Raw genomic sequence first — 16,745 nt, 5'->3', positions numbered from 1 at the left:
GTCACAGGTGCCATTGGTCCTGAAAGGGGGGTCCCACTTGGAGGGACAAGGCTGGAAGCAGGAGGCTCTTGAACCTCTGTCCAGACTGAACTCTCTTGGTGAAGGGGAAGATGGATCCACTGGAACATCAGACTCTCCAGAAGATGAAAAGGTTGGGTCCAGTTCCATTGGCATTGCCATCAGTACTGGTATTGGGAAGCTGCTGCCAGTGAATGGAATGGGAGATGAGCTTCTCCCTGGGATTAGAATCTCACTGGTGAGGGTCGGTGCAGACAACAAGAGGGAATGAGAGTCTGGGAGAATGAAGATATCCTCTGAAGTGGTGTTGAATGTTTGAGCCTTAAATGCTGAATCTCGTTGCCCCATGCCACTGGAGTCAATGTAAAGAAACTCTTGGTAGTCAGTGATTCCTTCCAGAGTTGTGGCAGCATCGCCAGTGACGGAGCCTCCATCCACATGGCTATTGTTGGCACCAAAGATTGGCAGTCCTTCGGCTCTTTGGTGCTTGGTTTTATTTAGTACTGAGGTTGGTGCTACTTATGCAAAGAATGGCTGAAAGAGCCTTGCTCTTATGCACCTTTTGATCACAGTCACAAAGCTTAAGAGGATCTAAGTCCTTGAATCCTGGGTGAGAAAACTCACTTGACTTGGACATGGGGAGAGACCGTCTCTTAGAAGATCTAGGAAGGGAATCAACTCTTATGTTTATAAGAGTGCCTCTTACTTTCATGAGAATGCAGAAATGAAGGGTCCTTCGCTCTAACCATACCCATTCTTGAGTCAGACATCAGACTATGAGGTGCACTCCTCGATGTCTCAGGTTCAAGTATGAGGCATCTCACCAACTATCTGACTGAGGCCTCATTAAGTGCTTGCTTCTAAAGTCTGAATTCTCACACCTGCCAGATTCAGCTGGGAAAGGAGCTGCAGATACTGCACTTAGGCTATGTCTATGCTAGAGACCTTACAGGGGCACAGCCGTACCTCTGCAGCTGTGCTTCTGTAAGGTCTCCAGTGTAGCAGCTCTCTGCTGATGGGAGAGAGCTCTCCTGTTGACATAATTAAACCACCCCCAACTAGTGGCAGTACCGCTTTTCCCGCTGACATAGTGCTGTCTATCCCAGCACTTCTGTTGATATAACTTATGTCGGTCGGGGGGCTGTTTCATACCCCCTGAGCAACTTAAGTTTTAACGACAAAAGTGCTACTGTAGACATAGCCTTAGTGGAGATATGAGTTTCTGAAAGACAGAGGCAGCAGTGGTGGTTGTCACTGACCAAAAAGGAGCAGGAGATGCAACTCTTAAACCCTGGAAGGCAGAGGACAATCTATATCCTGCCCCAAGGAATCAGAAGATTTCCTAGGGTGAGGATTTAAACTAAGCACTGGTCTACACTGAAAAGTTACATTGGTATAGCTACGTCTTTAAGAGGTCTGAACCACCCACACCCTGAGAGAGATAGTTAACTGTCAACAGCACCAACACCCTAGCTACCACCTCTCAGAGAGGTGATTTGCCTACAGTGACTAGAGAAGCCTTCCAATGCTGTAGTGTCTACGTTGAAGTGCTACAGCAGTGCAACTGTAACGGTTTAAATGTACACATAGCCTAAACTAAAAACATAAAACTTTTAAACATTTACAAGAAAAACATTGAAGAGGATCAGCTCTGGACACTGGAGGATTCCAACCTACGTCATTAGGCAGTAAGGAGGAACTGGAAAGGTGCTGGTCTGCACCACTCCTTATACCTGGGGTATGAAGCATCAGGGAAGCAACTGCACAAGCGTGGACCAACTGACGCTACTTGTTAGAAAAATCTTGTCAGGCCCATTGAGCACATATTTACCCACTGTGGAATACACATAGGGATCAGCGCTCAAACAAAGTCACACACTAACTTATTTCACCATTTCTGTAAAGGCTGTCCATATGTCAGTGAACTGATCTGTATCATTTTTATACAGAAGGTCATCCTCTCCATCTCAGACAGTGCAGACATATCTGTATACCATTCTTCAGTCACTTACCTGGATTTTGATTTCTAATACTGAAGTGTAAGTCTCTAAGCTCTGTAAAGCTACAGTTTCTTGGAAAAAAAAAGATGCCAAGTGTTCTCTACTAACCAGAAAATAGCATGTTCTCCTTTAAGCACAATGTCAGATGACATATAAAAGTTATTACTTCTGACCTTCCAGAATCGAATAATATTGGGGCAACTCCACATCACATGAATCAAACTGCTACCCCATTTCCTGACAATGCCAGCATTTATCAATCTAACAGTTCCTGATTTAAATAATTTATATTGCATCTAATATATGTTCCAGATAGTACTATCCAATTTAAGATATACTTCTCTTGACTTAATGCCTCCAATTTTTAACAGAAAACTGTTTCTCCATATTTAGTAATGACTAAATCTTTACACCAGCAGGATCTTAATGTAGTATCTAGTTCAAAAATCTTTGACAAAAATGCATATAGCATTGCTAATGGTCTACAGAGGCTCAGCAAGGTTCTGACAAAAAAAGGATTTTGTGGAATTTAAAGTAGCAATACTTTGACAGTGCTTGTATATCCTATCATGCCAATAAAGAAATTTGAACTGAAATTGACCTGAATTGCAACATCTCGTCCCCTACTCTACCTTTCTGCCTCCCTGCACAAAGTTTTTCAGTTTTCTTCATTTTTTGTGCAATCACACTTGGCAGCACTTCATAAATTTGTATTCTTCCTGGAGTATGGAGTATGGTCTCTCAACTCACCCTCTTGGATTCCCATTCAGAGCCCACAAATTCCCCCACATACTTCCCAACTCCACCACACATGGCCACACAGCTTCACCAATAATCATATTAAAGCAGGACTGGTAGCACTGACTTAAGACTGCCCCACACTTCCCATTAAAAAGATCCTGCTTTCAATTGCTTATAATTTTGCCAAACACTAACCATTTGGAGAGAAGTTTTCCATGTCAGGTGTCTGCCTTGGTTAGAATTCAAAACTTCAACCAAAACAATTAAGCCATTTGAGAATAGGATTCAGAAAAAACACATTGTTTTGCCCATGTTAAATTCTGATGACTCTCTTTGAGAAGCTCTACCACATCCATGCTTTGTGTCAGGGATGTGTATTTTATTGCCCCATAAAACTTCACCCACATTTGGCACAGTAATAAGCTCTAAATGAGTTGCAGTTGCCTTTTGTTCAGTGGCAATTTGCTAGAGCTTCACAGTTAAATTTCCTCAAGATTCTGTCCACAATGGGCCTGCTCCAGCCCAGAACTCAACAGCAATTTCCCTGCAATTACAGCTCTGGGCTTCTGCAGATTGGGCCAGACACCAGAAATGAGAGCAGGAAGCATCTCTCCCCTGTGCTATGAGAGCAGGAAGCATCTCTCCCCTGTGCTAACACAAGCTGCCTGACAACTGCAGAAGGGATAAAAGCGAGACTAGCTGGACAAGGAGAGGAGAGTGGGGGGAGGGGCTGAGATCAGATGAGGAGCCAAAGGTAAGACTGGAACTACTGGAGCAAGGAGGAAGCAACTGGGAACCAATAGGGACATACAAGTTAAGTGGAGGAAGAGGCAACTAGAGGCCAGGGTGGGGGAAAGACTGGATGAAGACCCTGGAAGGAGTGTGGGGAACAAGGACTGGCTAAGCAAGGATACTGAAACTGGGAGCACAGTAGGGAGAAACTGGATGGGAAATCTGAATGTATACGATTAGAACTTGTATGGGAGACTGGGCTGAGAAGTCTGAGCATCAGAGACTGACTGATTAGGCAATGAGAATGCAACCAGGACAAAGAGCTAGGAGTGTGGAAGAGACGAGACTGGGATAGGTTGCAAGGATTGAACCAGGAGGGGTCAAGCTTGAGGGGAATAGGTAGAAAGATCTGTGGCCACTAGAGTACACTTCCTTGAATAACCTAAGATTCCTGAATCTCTTCATCTTTCAGCAAATATCTGTGAAACCCACTGGGGCAAAGTGTCCCATGCCCCTCTACTGCTGGTCCACATAAGAGAACAACCACCTACTATTCCTATCAGTTATTCCATTAGCTCAAGGGGCAAAGGTCTGTGTGGTAACTATAAATGCTCCAGCCTTGTTGGTGAAACATATAGCTGTCAAAATGATGTCACCTAAGTTCACTCTAAGATGCGCAGCAGGCTATAAAGGGGCCATGTAGGTGCGCAGCTACAGTGGCCTGGAGAGGAGAGAGGTAGGGAGTGCGTGGGGACTGGGGAGAGGTGCAAGTTGGGACGTGCAAGGCTGCTGCCAGCAGAAGATAAGTGCCTCTCCCCTGAAGCGTCTGCCGACGGGGAGAGGGATGGGATGGGTGGGGGGGGGGGTCCTCTGGCCCCAGCCCTGGGGCAGCCTGCACCCCAAACCCCTTAGCCAGCCCATCCTCCCAGACAGAGCCCTCGCCCACCCCCCCATCCCAATCCTCTGCCCCATCTCCCCACACCCAGACCTCCCTTCTGAGCCCCAACCGCCTTCCCCTGGATCCCCTGCAGAGTCCCATTGGCCCTGCACCCAGAACCCCCAATGAGCCCCCGTGCATCCAGATCTCCCACTGAGCCACTTACATCCAGATTGCCTCACACCACACCGAGATTCCCCCACACTAAGCCCCTCCACACGTGGATCCTGCTGGGATGAGCATGCCCACCCACACCGGGTGGAGAGGGGCAGGACCCCAGGGTGTTTCTGGACCAGGTCCAGCCCTTGCACTGTGTGTCAGGGTTGGGTGCAGCCTCACTGAGTCCCTGTACAAGGGGAAGTGAGGGCTTCAGAGTTATCTCCCACTTCAGTGCAGCCAGTGACCTGTGCTCCACACTGCCATGCTGGAGCGACATTTATTTATTGACAGATAAAATTCACAGAATTTTGCAAAATTTTAAAATATTATTGTGTGCATAATTTATTTTTAATTTTTTGGTGCAGAATTCCCCCAGGAGTACAACTCTTAGTGAAGACATGACAGTTTGTAGCCTTCACATGTGTTAACAGGTTGAGGTCAGGACTATGGGAGAGCATAAGATTTACCCCAACCTTCTACATTGTGAAGGATACAAACTGCCATATCTCTGCTAATTTTCTACCTTGTTAGTTAACACCAGTTAAGCATGCACCTTTTGCCTGATGAAGACAAAACTACTAAGGCCTCCCAGCCCCATCATTTCAATACACACATGCATAGGATGGATAAAAATGAATGATTTTTCACCCAAAAAAATGTAAAGGCTTTTTTTTTAATTTAAAAATCTATTTTAAATAAAGTTAAAACAAATTAATTTAAACTTTATTTTTGAAGTATGACAACCTATGTTGTAGGCCTAAACTCATAATCTATTAAAAGAAAAGGAGTACTTGTGGCACCTTAGAGGCTCACGAAAGCTCATGCTCAAATAAATTGGTTAGTCTCTAAGGTGCCACAAGTACTCCTTTTCTTTTTGCAAATACAGACTAACACGGCTGTTACTCTGAAACCTATAATCTATTAAAATCATTCAAATTTCAAATATTGAGCAGCATGTTTGCTATCAATGTTTTAAAGAGAATCAAATCACTGACCTGGTGGAAGTAATTGGCTAAGCACCTGGAACCTGAGTTTGCTAAAGTGCTAAACCAATTTTTGACAGCAGTAGTCTCCTCTGCAGGTGCAGAAGGAATTTTTTTTCAGTTCAGTTTAACTAATTCAGTTCAACAACTTGTGACTCAAAGTTAAGAAACCAACTGTTAACTGGAAAAACAAAAAAGCTTGTTTTACTCCTATCTATGACTAAAAGCCTGTCTATACTACAATATTAAGTCAACCTGTGTTAGGTTAGCTTAAAGCCACTGCAGTAAGTACTGCGGTGGCTGATGTCCACACTACCCTCTTTCTGTCAGTGGTGCGTGTCCTTACCAAGAGTGCTTCCACCAACTGAAGAGAGCCCTGGCTCTCACCACCATGCAGCTCTCCACCAGGAGCCTAGCTGTCCCACAGGCTTCTCACCTCCCTGCTCCCAGCTGTCCAACAAGACAGCCAACAGCTGATGCCTAGATACTGCATTGCCCTAACTACACCAACAAAAGCCCTATGCCTCTCATGGAGGTGCAATTATGATGTCGGTGTACTATGGCATTTACATTGGCAGGAGCAAGGCTGTAGTGTAGACACTGACATAGTTAGGGCAACATAAGCTGGCTTATGTTGACTTAACTCTGTAGGATAGACCAAGTCTAAGGTTTGGTTTACACTATGGGGTTAGGTCGAATTTAGCCGTGTTAGGTTGATTTAAAAATGACTGCATCCACACAACCAACCCCATCCCGTCGACCTAAAGGGCTCTTAAAATCGACTTCTGTACTTCTCCCCGATGAGGGGAGTAGCGCTGGGTCAAATTTGGTGTAGTGCGGACGCAAATAGACGGTATTGTCCTCTGGGAGCTATTCCAGAGTGCTCCATTGTGACCACTCTGGACAGCACCTTGAACTCTGATGCACTAGCCAGGTACACAGGAAAAGTCCCGGGAACTTTTGAATTTCATTTCCTGTTTGGACAGTGTGGCAAACTCAGCAGCCCAGGTGACCATGCAGTGCCCCCAGAACCGCAAACGAGCTCCAGCAGGGACCGAAAAGGAGACACTGGATCGGATTGCTGTATGGGGAGAAGCATCTGTGTAGGCCGAACTCTGATCTAAAAGAAGAAATGCAAAATTTGCCAAAATCTCATGCGTTAGAGTCCAATACATGCCGCTTCTATGATCAGCTGCATGGTATTTTAGCGGGGGACCCTATCACTATCCCATCACTGTCCATGGACACTGCAAGCTGGGAGTCTGACACAACAGGGAGAAGGATTTTGTGGATGAGGAGCAGGAGGAGGAGAACGCGCAGCAGGCAAGCAGTGAATCTGTTCTCCCTGGCAGCCAGGACCTTTTCATCACCCTGGAGCCAATACCCTCCCAAGGCGGAATCCCCGACCCTGAAGCTAGAAAAGGCACCTCTGGTGAGTGCACATTTGTAACTACAGTACAGGGTTTAAGAGCAATAGTGTTTAATGTTTGATTTGCCCTGAAGAATTGGGATGCATTCGCAGCCAGTACAGCTACTGGAAAAGTCTGTTCACGTGTCTGTGGATGGAATGGGAATCCTCCAGGGACATCTCCATGAAGCTATCCTGGAGGTACTCTAAAAACCTTTGCAGAAGGTTTCTGGAGAGGGCTGCCTTATTTCATCCTCCACGGTAGGACACTTTACCACGCCAAGCCAGTAGCAAGTATTCTGGAATCATTGCAGCACAAAGCATGGCAGCGAATGGTCCTGGGTTTTGGTTGCATTCAAGTAACATTCGGTCTATATCTTTGTGTTAGCCTCAGTAGAGTGATATCATTCATGGTCACCTGGTTGAAATAGGGGAATTTTTGTAAGGGAACAGTAAAAGGACCCTGTTCATGCTGGGCAGCTTGCACTTGGCTAAAAGGGATCATCCCAGAAAATAGCCACGCGGCGGGGTGGGGGTACATGTGTGCTGCACATCCACCTGAAAACCGCAGGCCCTCCTTTTAAATGCGAAACCCAACCTATTTCTTACTCTGGGAAAGGAGAGCGCTTCAGTTTCAAAACATTCCCCCATGTTATGTAGGCGTAAGAAGCCAACCCCACATACCAAAAAGCTTACCACGGCTGCCTGGAAACCGAATTCTGTTGCCCATCCGTGTGTGGTGTCACCATACCCGCAGGCGCTCAATATAAAAGGCAAAATGAGACTGCTGTCTGCTGTGAATTGCTTGATTCACTATGAAAGAGTCTTCCTTTTGGTCTCAGAAATGTATCATCTTAAATTTTACTCTCCCTTTTTATCTCCCCCCAGGTGCAAATGTTTCTACGCTCCCCCTATCATCTCTGTCCCAGAGGTTATAGCAGATTAGAAGGGGGAAAAGAAAAAAAAACAAACGCACTCGTAATGACATGTTTTCCGAGCTCATACAGTCCTCCCGCACTGATAGGGCACAGCTTAATGCATGCAGGCATTCAGTGGCGGAGGCCAGGAAAGAATTAAGTGAGCACGAAGAGTGGAGGCAGGATGCAATGCTGAGGCTAACGGAGGAGCAAATGGACATCATGAAGCGTCTGTGGAGCTGCAGGAAAGCCAACAAGAGCACAGCCCCCCGCTGTATCCACTGTATAACCGCATGCCCTCCTCCCCAAGTTCCATATCCGCCTCACTCAGATGCCCAAGAACGTGGGGGGGGGGGGCCAGAAGGCTCCAGGCACCCAGCCACTCCACTCCAGAGGATGACCCAAGCAACAGAAGGCTGTCATTCAAACAGTTTGATTTTTAGTGTGGCTACAATAAACAACGTGGCCTTGTCCTTCCCCACAACCCACTTGGGCTACCTTGCCCGTTATCTTTTTTTTTTTAAATTAATGAAGAAAGAATGCATGTTTCAAAACAACAGTTACTTTATTTCGAAGAAGGGAGAGTGGTTGGCTTATAGGGAATTAAAATCAACAAAGGGAGCGGGTTTGCATTGCATCAAGGAGAAACACACAGTCACACTGTAGCCTGGCCAGTCACGAAACTGGTTTTCAAAGCCTCTCTGAAGCGCAGCGCGTCTTGCTGTGCTCTTCTAATCGCCCTGGTGTCTGGCTGCTCAAAATCAGATGCCAGGTGATTTACTTCAACCTCCCACCCCGCCATAAACGTCTCCCCCTTACTCTCACAGATATTATGGAGCACACAGCAAGCAGCAATAACAATGGGAATGTTGGTTGCGCTGAGGTCTGACCTAGTCAAACAGCGCCAGCAAGCTTTTAAACGTCCAAAGGCACATTCTACCACCATTCTGCACTTGCTCAGCCTGTAGTTGAACTGCTCCTTACTACTGTCCAGGCTGCCAGTGTACGGCTTCATGAGACATGGGAGCAAGGGGTAGGCTGGGTGCCCAAGGGTAACTATTGGCATTTCAACATCCCCAGTGGTAATTTTCTGGTCTGGGAAGTAAGTCCCTTCTTGCAGCTGCTCCAACAGCCCGGAGTTCCTAAGTATGTGAGCGTCATGCACCTTTCCCGGCCATCCCACGCTGATGTCAGTGAAACGTTCCTTGAGATCCACCAGTGCTTGCAACACCACTGAGAAGTACCCCTTGCGGTTCACGTACTGGTTGGCAAGGTGGTCCAGTGCCAAGATGGGAATATGAGTTCCATCTATCGCCCTACCACAGTTAGGGAACCCCATTACAGCAAAGCCATCCAGTATGACTTCCACATTTCCCATAGTCACTACCCTTGATAACAGAACGTCAATGATTGCACTGGCTACTTGGATCATAGCAACCCCCACAGTAGACTTGCCCACTCCAAATTGATTCCCTTCTGACCAGTAGCAGTCAGGCGTTGCAAGCTTCCACAGGGCTATCGCCACTCACTTCTCAACTATCAGGGCAGGTCTCATCTTGGTATTCCTGTGCTTCAGGACAGGGGAAAGCAGAGTTCCAGGAAAGTGGCCTTATGCATGCGAAAATTTTGCAGCCACTGTGAATCATCCCATACCTATAACGCTATGCGGTCCCACCAGTCTGTGCTTGTTTGCCTGGCCCAGAATTGTCATTCCACTGTATCAACCAGCCCCACTGCCACCATGATGTCCCAATTGCCACATCCTGTGCTTTCAGGAACGTCTGTGTACATGTCCTCATCAAAATCCTCCTCGTGCTGGCGTCTCTTAGCCCGGCTCTGCATATACTTCAGGATAACGTACGAGGTGTTTACAATGCTAACAGCAGTGGTGACGGTGAGCTAAGTGGGCTGCATGCTTGCTGTGGTATGGCGTCTGCATGGGTAACCCACGAAAAAAGGCATGAAACGATTGTCTGCGTTGCTTTCACGACATGTACCCAAAACCATCCGCGACAATGTTTTTGCTCCATGAGGCATTGGGAGCTTAACCCAGAATTCCAATGGGCAGCTTAGTGGGGACATATGCAATCGACTGTATAAAACTGATTTCTAAAAATTGACTTCTATAAAATCGACCTAATCTCGTAGCGTAGACATACCCTAAGTGTGTGACAGGATGAGACCTATCAGCTCTAAAATTCTGAAGGACATGGTGACTGGAAACAATCAGTTCAACTCACTACCTACAGATAATACTTCTTTTGTTTAATAAGGCAGACTGTTTTAAACACAAAACACATTTTGATAAACCTATTTTTTTCCTTATGTAAACAGCACATTTAAGATACTTTAATAAAAAGTTTTCAATGCTATTTGTGAATTTTTAAATGCAAATCTCCATCCAAACAGAACCCATTTTCTAACATACTAAAAAACCACAATTAAGAATCTGAATAAATGTACATAAGCTATATAATTGCTTAAAATAGATATAATATATTATCTTAGTTAGCCAAAAAACTACTACATTTAAGCAAAAAGGCTATATTTAGTTGCTAATCAACATGTCTTAATGGTTTCCAACCAATGAGAATCAATCTTTCTTTAGGAAAAGTTCAAATGCAAAAACAAGATGGAAAACGGTGATTTAAAATTGCTTTGATTTAAATCAATCCACCGTGCCACATAAGCCATCCATCTGACACCCAATCCCATAACACGCTCATAGGATTTCCAACTCTCTCCTCAGCCCCCATATACAAATATACATGCCTCAGAGTTGCCAACTGTCTAATCACGCAAACCCAAAGACCCTTACCCTGCCCCTGTCCTGCCCCTTCTGAGGCCCTGACCCCCCATCACTCACTCTTCCCCACCCTCACTCATTTTCATCAGGCTGGGGTAAGGCATTGGTGTGCGGGCTCTGGGAAGGAGTGCAGGCTCTCGGCTGGAGCAGGAGGGAATGCAGGTTGCAGGCTCTGGGAGGGAATGCAGGGTGTGGGAGGGGGTGTGGGCTGGGGCAGGAGAGGGGCAGGACATACCTCGGGTGGCTCCCAAAAGCAACTAGCACATACCTCTGGCAGCAGCTCCTAGGCAGGAGGCCTCCACGCACCACTTCCTGCAAGCACTGCCCCTGCAGCTCACAGAGTTGGCATGGGGGCAGCGCACGGAGACCCCCTGCCTCCACCCTCCCCAGGGGCTGCAGGGATGGTGCTGGCTTCTTCCGGGAGCGGCATGGAGCCAAGGCAGGTAACACAATACACACAGCCCTCCCCCAGCTTTCCCAATATATACACACAAGGCACCCCCAACTTCTCCTCCCCCGATACATACCCCAGTCACCCACAAGCTTCTCCTAACTCACCCACTTCACAACCGCCACTGCTCCCGCAAAGCTTCTCCTATTCTTCCTTCCCTCTTCTCAACCTGCATAAGCCTTCAGCTTCTCCTGTTCTTACTCCCATGCTATAGACATTTCCCCCAATTCTTCTCCCCCACACAGGCATCCCAGCTGCCCCTTCTATCCCAATATTTAAACAGGCCTCCTCTCTCCCCTCCCCAGGACAATACAGACCTCCCAGCTCCTAGTATCACCCTGAAAAACACTCATGTCCCCCAGATCCTCTCCTTGTCCCCAAGACACACAGCCCCACTTACCAGCCAACTCCTCTATCCACCCAGTACACAGGCAGACTAGCCTGCCTGCCCCATCTATTTTAAATGAAAAATTTCTTCAAAATCTTAGAGCCACTAAAATTTCATATTCATGGGAAGCAGAACATAGGGTGTTCAGAGCTCCTGTCACTGCCTACACGAGATATTTGTGCTAAGCGAAGGAATGTTTAAACGAATTCCCGATACAGTTGTATGGGCCAGGTTGCCATGATGACGTAGTTAAAATTGTGGAACTAGCCTGCAAATATAATCTTTGCATAATACCATTTGGTGGAGGAACAAGTGTTTCTAGTGCTCTCGAATGTCCTGCAGATGAGAGAAGAACTATTGTTTCATTGGATACATAAAAAATAAATCAAATTCTCTGGATAGATGAGAAAAACTTAAGTGTTCATATAGAGGCTGGCATTATTGGACAAGATTTGGAAAGACAGCTTGGTGAGAGTGGTTACTGTACAGGCCATGAACCAGATTCTATGGAATTCAGCTCCCTTGGAGGATGGTTGGCCATACGCGCATCAGGCATGAAAAAGAACCACGAACCTCAATCCACCAGAAGTAGACCCACCTGCTTGGCTGCAATCTGACCACCTCCCAACTTCCTCCCTAAAAAGCGCACACACAGACCCATACTACCACATCTTGCCCCCCACAGAATACATGCATAAGTCCACCAGCCACACAAATCCCCTACACAGGCCCAGCCAGTCTCACTGCCTACCCACTACAGACTGTATTGAGGGGGAGGCTGGCAGGCCTGTGCATGTTTTCTGGCATACTCAGACCCACCTCCCCTGCTGCCACCCCGTCTCACAATACACACACAGGTCCCACCAGACTGCCTGCCTCCTCCCCAAATACACAAACAAGCTTCCCTACCTGCCTGCCAGATGTCCTCAGCCCAATAAAAAAAAAAATACACCAACCTGTCTTCAATTTCCACCCAAAATACACACAGGCTCACCTGCCTCCCCACCCCAAATGCCTGTCCCCTCCCCCCAGCACCAAATGCCCACACACAGCCCACTCCTATCCCAAATGCCCACACACAGCCCAGCCTACCCTCTGTCTCCCCTCTCCCCCAACTACAATGCCCACCTATCCACTACATCCCCTCCATCAGTCCTAAATGCACATCTAGTCCTCCCTCTCCACCCAGCCCCAAATGCTCACACAGCCCTGTCTACCTTACCCCTATATCAATGCCCGCACAACCCTGTCCACCCACCAATTCCTCTCTCCTGCCCCCACAAGGCTTGTGCACAGCACAGCCCACAGCTGCTTCCTTGCCATCCCCCAAAATAAGCCTGGCTACCATCCCGATAACCACACACAGCCCAGCCCACCACCCAAAAGACACATCACCCATCAAGCCTACCTGCCAGCCAATCAAGAATACACACAGGCCTGCCTGCCACCTCATCAATACACAGAGGCCTTCCTACGGCATCCCACCACCCACACACACAGACCGGCCTGCCTACCAGCCATCTCCATCACTTTCAGTACAAACACAGGCATGACTTCCTACCACTGCCAATACAGAGACATGCCTATCTACCAGCCACATCGCCCCAGAAAAAACGCAGAAGTCTGCCTCTCTGCCACCTCCACTCCAACCCAGACATGCACAGGCCTGCTTTGTCATCATCTCTGCCTCTGCCCCGATATACTCAGCGGTCATCTGCCCCCCAATACATAAATCACCTGTCTACTACCCCAATACACAAACAGACCTGCCTGCTTGTCACCTTTCCTCTCTCGATACACAATGCACTCCCCAAAGAAAACATACACAAACCCTGCCTGCCTAACTGCCACCACCTCCCGAAAAAAAACCCAAAACCACACAAGATTGCCTTGCTTTCCTGTCAGCTAGCCATCTAACCCCAGAAATAAAGACACATGCCTGCCTGTCTTCCTATGACCTCTGGCCCCCCAATACATACACAGACCTGACTCACCACCCCCCGAATAGAAACAGGCCGGCCTGCCTACATATCAGTACCCCCCCAACAATTCTTCCTCCCACGGAATAGTTACAGAGGCCTGTCACTTCCTACACCCCAAGTCACACAAAGGCCTACCTGCTACCTTTCCACCCGCATACACACACAAGCCTACCTGCCACTTTCCTTTCCCTCACCTCATACAACAGAAGCCTGCCCATAGGGCGGATTGATTTAAGTCGGTGACAAATTATGGAAATCACCAAGTAGAAACCCTAAATTTAAATAAATTTTAATCAGTCTTTTCATTTATACTTCAGTAATTTTCTAAAGAAAGGTACACTCTCACTGGTTGATATAACCACTAATACATGTTGATTTACAACTAAACAGAGCCTTTACACTAGATTTGGTACTCTTTTTGCTACCTAGGAGGGTACACTATAGCTATATACATTTATTTACGCAATCACATAGCGTAATATTTTCAGATTCTTATTAACTGTACACTTAGTATGCTAGAAAACTGTGAACGATATACTGCTTATTTACTATATAATTAAGTGTCTGCTCATGCAAGCTGCATTAGGATGGTAACTGGAATTTAAATATACCAAACAGGATATAAAATGTATGCTTACTAAACAAAACAAGCCCTTAATACACTACATGACCCATTGTGCCATATTTATAAAGCTTGACCTCAAAGGTTAAATTGTTTTCCCGATTCTTTCTTTATACAGAAAAAAAAACCTCTTAACTCAAAGTTTTTGATAGAAGCTCATAGATTCAGCATATTTATTTCATTTAAATGTTTTAACAAGTTATAAAATTCAGGCCTTACCATTTTGTATTAAATTCAGATTTTATTTTAAAAAAGGTTTGCTTTTTAAAAGTAAAAATTATAAAATTAAAAACAAAAATTATCCAATTTAAATAAAATCTTTGATTTTTATTGTGCCTGTCTGCCACTTTACTCCTCCTCTCTCCCAATGTCTGCCAGCCCCCTTCCCCCACCATGCACTTGCAGGTATGCCTGCCAACCTCCCTGCCACCTCACCCCCATACACTCACAGGCATTCCTACACACCAGCCACTTTCCTCCACCCTCCAAAACATCAGAAGTCAGCCTGTCTACCAACCAGGCAGTCACTTTCCCTGCCTATAAACAGACATGCCTGCCTGCTGCCTTCCCCTTAACCCCCACCCATACACACACAGGCCAGCCAACCAGCCTGCCATTTTCCTCCTAAACTCTCACCCCCAGTATACACAGACCCTTCCTCCTACCCTCCCACCCCTAGTAAAAACACAGGCTGGCAGGTGTGCCACTTTCCCCCTATCCACACCTCAGTACACTTACAGGCCTAACCTGCCAACCTCCCCTCCCAACAAACATTCAAGCCTCACTATCAAATGCCCCTTCTTCCTCCCACACATACACACAGGCTCTGACTGCCTGCTACCCCACCGCCACACACACAGGCCCTAACCACCCCCCCAATACGCACATGCACAGGTCGCCACGACCCCCACTACGTATACACATGCACAGATGCTGCCAGCCACCAGCAGCACCTGAAATGCATGGACACACACAGACCCTGCCTGTAGCCACTGCTGTTCCACCAAAACATGTGCAGGCTCCACTTCTCACCACAGTCCCACACCCAAAATACATGCACAGGCCCTGACTCCCACCACCACAGCACCCCCTCCTCCTTCCTCCAAAACACAGACACATGTGTACAGGCCCCATCTCTCACTGCCCCCTCCAAACGCACACTGACACACAGGTGCCACGTTCCCCCCATCACAGCCTCCCCAAATGTGCGCATGCACACACCCCCACAGGCTCCACCTCCTCCCCCACCCCCTGCCTCCCCAAACAAGTACAGGCATGCACTGACCATGCCTACACTTCCCCCACCCCTCCAATGCGCACACGCATGCACAGGCAACACCTGCTCCTGCAGTCCCCAAATGCACATACACACGCCTGCCTGTACTAGGCCTCCCAACTGCCGCCCTGCCCGCCCCCCAGTAGAGGCACATACAGGCCCTCCCGCTGCCTACCCATTCCATCACCCCCTCAAAAAAACAGGAACAGGCCCCAGCTCCCCCCCCCCAAAATACCAACACACAGACCCTTCCCCGCAATACACCCACAGGCCCTGCCTGCCACCTTTCTTACTACCTCCCCAGTGCACATGCAGGCCACTTCCCCCCATCCGCTAAGCACATGCACAAACAGCTCTGTTTACTCCCTGGCCCTTCTGCCTGCCACCCTACCCGCCCCCAAATATAAGCGCACGCAGGCCCACCCGCTTGCCACCAGACCCACGCTCCAGTACACACACAAGCAGGCCCTTCCACCCCACCCCAGTACAGGCACAGGCAGGCCCTCCTCCTGAGTACAGGTGGTCCTCCTGCCCACCTCCCTCCCGAGTACAGGCGCAGGCAGCACCCCACAGTACAGGCACAGGTAAGTTCTCCCGCCTACTGCCCTACCCCCCCCCATCAAGTACAGGCACAAACAGGCCCCCCCACCCAGTACAGGCACAGGCAAGCCCCCCCCACCCAGTACAGGCACAAGGAAGGCCTCCCCCAAGTAGCTACCCTACCTGCCCCCCTAGTACAGGCAGGCCCCCCCCGAGTTGCCACCCTACCTGCCAATACAGACACATAAGCCCCCCCAGCTGCTACCCGACCCACCCACTGCACATACACACATGCTCGCACAGACCATCCATTTACCACAGCACCCCCAATATAGGAACGCAGGCCCACATGCCACCATACCCACCCCCCAATATACACAGATCCCCTATCCCACACATACACGTGTGCATATAGAAACGCCCCACCTGTCCCCCTACTCCCGTCCAATACAGGCTTGCACGCATGCCCCCCACCGTCCCAGCACACACAGGTCAAGGCCCTGCCTATCACCCCCATATCTCCCCAGTACACGCACGTGCGCGTACAGGCCCCGCCTTCCCCAGACACAGGCCCTGCCTGACCCTAACACACACACATCCTGCACCCTTCCCCATATCCCTCCCACAAAACACACACCCCGCCTTCTGCCCTACCCCCTGCGGTACATGCGTGCACAGGCCCCGCCTGCCCGCTCCCCATACTCCCCCCACAATACACACTCACAGACCTCGCCTGGCCCCTATAACACAGACACACGTTCCTGCCCCCTTCCTCGTTCCCCTCC

At 48.2% G+C, this 16,745-nt stretch overlaps 1 protein-coding gene across 3 annotated transcripts in view; it reads right to left on the bottom strand.

The window, feature by feature from the left end:
• The window catches only part of PPM1B (protein phosphatase, Mg2+/Mn2+ dependent 1B), a gene marked incomplete at its 5' end in the record, with an annotated part of 101,054 nt that overhangs the window by 83,106 nt on the left and 1,203 nt on the right, over positions 1 to 16,745 (bottom strand). The gene's annotated exons all lie outside the window — the stretch shown is intronic.

This window comes from Lepidochelys olivacea (assembly GCF_965140295.1).
Source record: "Lepidochelys olivacea isolate rLepOli2 genome assembly, chromosome: 3".
In the NCBI taxonomy this organism is placed as follows: domain Eukaryota; kingdom Metazoa; phylum Chordata; order Testudines; family Cheloniidae; genus Lepidochelys; species Lepidochelys olivacea.
The sequence above is the reverse complement of the archived record's forward strand: the minus strand, read 5'-3'. Positions and strand labels throughout refer to the sequence as shown.